The sequence below is a fragment of the Microcebus murinus genome, chromosome 22 (assembly GCF_040939455.1).
Source record: "Microcebus murinus isolate Inina chromosome 22, M.murinus_Inina_mat1.0, whole genome shotgun sequence".
NCBI classification, from domain to species: domain Eukaryota; kingdom Metazoa; phylum Chordata; class Mammalia; order Primates; family Cheirogaleidae; genus Microcebus; species Microcebus murinus.
The window spans coordinates 27,422,067-27,426,010 of record NC_134125.1 but is presented as its reverse complement, the minus strand read 5'-3'; the positions used below and the strand labels follow the sequence as shown (position 1 = coordinate 27,426,010).

Here is a 3,944-nt window from a genome sequence, read left to right as displayed (position 1 = left end):
AGCCTGTGGCACCCGGTATTCCCAGGCGGTCTCCCATCCAAGTACTAACCAGGCCCGACCCCGCTTAGCTTCCGAGACCAGACGAGATCGGGGGCGTTCAGGGTGGTGTGGCCCTAGACGGCGGCGGCGGAGGGCGCCCCTGCCCCGCTCAAGAAGCCGAGCCTCTCTGGGCTTCCCCGCCGCCGCCTCCCGCCCCAGGCCCCGCGCCGGGCCGGGCCGGTTGAGTTCGCCGGCCAGGTCCCGCGGGCTCCCAGGGACGGGGGTGATGGGCGGGGCGGGGCGGGGCGGGGGGCTGTCTCTCTATACACACACACACACACTCACACTCACTCACACTCACACAAGATGCGCCTCCACGGCTGGACTCGCCAAGGTGGAGCCCTCCCAGCCCCCCTCGTCTCCTCGCCCGGCCTCCTTCACCTACCCGCTGCCCACCCCCAGCGCGTCGCTGCCTGCCGCTGACTGCGCACGCGCGGGACGCTCGCCCTTTGACCCCAGCCAGGGGCCGCCCTCCCCCACAACCCCTTTCAGCTGCGCCCCCCCCTCGCCCTGTGGGTGGGCTGCCGCCTATTCCCCCGGGCCAGGGCTGGGGCACAGCCAGTGTATGGGGCGTCTCTCTCTGGGGATGTGTCCCATGGGTGGGGTGGGGTGGCCTGGTTTGGGGGGCGCTGAAGAAATCAGTCCCCTCCATCTCCTACCTCTGGAAAACGCCCAAGCCCGTGGAGAACTGCCGGCACCGCTTCGTGGGGGCCGGGACCCTCCTCCGTGTCCTCCTGTGGCCCAGTCCAAGGGGCCTGGGCCTGGCCGGGGCTGCATTGGACCCCGACCACCCTGGCGTGTGGACTCGCTAAAAATCGGCCATTAGATATTGGATTCCAGCTTCCTGGAGGTCATTTCACTAATGAGTGCACCGGAAAGAGTTTCCTAATCCATCTGTGAGGGTGGCAACTGAAAGAGAATTTTAAAGCTGACAGAATAGGCGAGGGAAGGCATAGGAGATTTCCACACCCAGCAAGGAAGACTTTCCCGAAATGGAAGAAAGAAACGAGCAAACAGAGACACCGGTAGCCCGCCCGGAAAAGAGTCTGCCCCTTAGAGAAAGCACCCTGACCGGGTTCACCCGTGGGTGGGTGGCGAGCTAGCGGCATTCAGAAGAGCGAGGCCTGCAGTCTGTGCGGAAGACACCTGCGCTCGGGTGTGTGTGGCGGCGCGATTCACAAGCAGCTCCAGATGTTAAACCAAGGAGAAGCCAGGGAGTTCCCAACGCCCCAGGTGTCCTCAGCCCACGACTGGCTGCTGTGGGAATGGGAAGCCCGGCTCCTTGTCTCAGAGCGGGGTTCCCAGGAGGATCAGGCTGAAGCTGGGACTTGGCCTCAAAGTGTCCCCTCGCATGGCCACCCCCTTCCCCTTCCTGCTCCTCTACTCCTGGTGCCCCTCCATCCAGGGGCCAGACCTTAAAGAGTCACCGCAAGAGAATCCTGGTCCCAAAGGAGCCTTCTGGGGGACCGGTGCTGAGAGAGGTTGTGGGCATGGCCCGCTGGGGCTCTGCCCGACCCAGGGCTGAGAGATGCCACCTCCCAGCTCTGGGTCCCTGCAGGAAGTGTTGGCAAGCACAGGGCCGGTCCTCCAAAGGCCCAGGTGCAGGGAGCCCAGGCCAAGCAGCCTGTGGAAGAAGCCACTTGCCGTGCCACCCCGGGAACAGGACTGCAGGCCCCGGCCCTTCCCACCTCCTCCTCCTCCTCCTCCTCCTCCTCCCCCCCGCCCCCCCCCCACAGGGCACAGGGCTCAGAGACACCTCAGACTCTTGCTACCCAAAGTGCAAAGGGCATCAGTTGCTCCTCCAACCCCCCAGCCCAGCAGACCACGTTGTCCAGCCAGCCCCCGGGCCTCCCTGGGGTGCCCAGCACAAAAGTGCAGACACCCACCGGACCCTCAGTCTCAGTTTTCGGAGGTTTTTGCCACTCTAAGGACCCGCAGGCCGGCTGGGCCTTCGGGCAGGACAGAGAGCCCCGGAATCCGACTTGGAGAGCTGCGTGTACGTCCCCATCAGGAGGCGGTCCCCACCTCCGCGGCTCTCCCCTTGCGGGGAGCGGCAGCCCAGCCGGCAGCCGCAGGGCCTCAGGGAAGACACCAGGCTGGGCCCCCGCGGCACAGCGGGGGCACGTCCCCCGCACTCACGCGACTTAGGGACGGCTGCTGGAGACTGCTGCGGCCACCCTGCTGCCGGGTTTCTGGAGGGCTTCCTGGAAGCAGCGTCCACACCAAGCCCTTGGAAGGCCCAGGCGACGGAGGAGCCGGTCAGGCAGGGGCCGAGGACGGTGAGAGGCCGGGCGGGAAGGAGCATGTCAGGCAGGGGCAGAGGACGGTGACAGGCCGGGCGGGGAGGAGCCGGTCAGGCGGGGGCCCAGGACAGTGACGGGCCTGGCCGGGGAGGAGCGCGTCAGGCAGGGGCAGAGGAGACGGGCTGGGTAAGGGTTAGGGTGACAGTTAGGGCACAATTCACAATCGCAAAGACGTGGAAGCGACCCGAGTGCCCATCCATCCAGGAGTGCATTAATAAAATGTGGCGCGTGGACACCACGGAGTGCCATTCGGCTGTGAGGAGCAGCGGTGAGAGGGCGCCTCTCGTGTTCTCCTGGCCAGAGCTGGAACCCGTTCCAGTAAGCCAGGTATCCCAAGAATGGACACACGAGCACCACGTGAGCGCGCTCACCAGCAAATTGGTACGAACGGATGGACGCCTAAGTGGACAGAGAGGAATCACCTTCATCGGGTGGGTGTCGGGCGGGTGGGGGGAGGGGAGGGGCATACACATCCATTAGGCATGGGGTGGGTGCGCACCGACTGGGGGATGGGCGCACTTGAAGCTCTGACCCGAGGGGGGAGGCTTGGAGAGGGCAAGGCACCCGACCTTAACATTGGTACCCCCACAATACGCTGCAACAACATGAGAGGTATATGAATAAGAACACAGGGGGGGCCGGGCGCGGTGGCTCACGCCTGTAATCCTAGCTCTCTGGGAGGCCGAGGCGGGCGGATTGCTCCAGGTCAGGAGTTCGAAACCAGCCTGAGCAAGAGCGAGACCCCCGTCTCTACTAAAAATAGAAAGAAATTAATTGGCCAACTAATATATATAGAAAAACACAGCCGGGCGTGGTGGTGCATGCCTGTAGTCCCAACTACTCGGGAGGCTGAGGCAGCAGGATTGCTTGAGCCCGGAGATTGAGGTTGCCGTGAGCTAGGCTGACGCCATGGCACTCACTCTAGCCTGGGCAGCAAAACGAGACTCTGTCTCAAAAAAAAAAAAAAAAAAAAAAAAAGAACACAGGGGGGAGGGGGGCACGGGCAACACATGTCACCTGAATACTTGTACTCCCATCATCTGCTTGCATGTCACCTGAATACTTGTACTCCCATCATCTGCTTGAAAAGAGAGAGAAAAGAAAATGCAATCATAGAGGTAAGAGACACTTTTTAAAAATCATGAATCCGAAGAGAAAAGTAAAAGGAGGCCTGTGGAGCAGGTCTGGGTGTGACTCCGGATCCCCCAACATCAGGTGCCACCACCAAAGATTCCTGCGTGTAGCCCATAGAACCCCAAAAGCAACGGGACGAGTTCTGGTCACATACTCCCTCAAAATGACATCCTGGCCTTCTTCTGGAACTCCCTCCCCTCTCAGACTCTCAAGGTTTCCTCCAGCGTGTCGGTTCCCACAGAGCAGACCTTTGGTCTGAGACCTGACAGTCCAGATGCCACGCATGCTGCCGCGTGGCGGCGGTGTCGCGGCTTGGGACAAGAGGAGGCCCCACGGTGCGGGCTGGGGCGCCAGGCACCGCGGGCGGGCGCTGAGGGTGGGGGTGACCCCCACCCCGGGCCGCCGCCGCGCTCCCAGAAAGGGGACAGAACAAGAGGCAAAAAAAAAAAAAAAAAAAAAAAAAGCAGC

The 3,944-nt window shown here is 62.6% G+C and overlaps 1 non-coding gene across 1 annotated transcript; it reads right to left on the bottom strand.

The window, feature by feature from the left end:
• On the bottom strand, positions 1 to 119 carry LOC142863575 (5S ribosomal RNA). The gene has a single exon (XR_012914345.1). It is a non-coding gene; the product is annotated as a 5S ribosomal RNA (ribosomal RNA).
• Between the last annotated feature and the right edge of the window lie 3,825 nt (positions 120 to 3,944).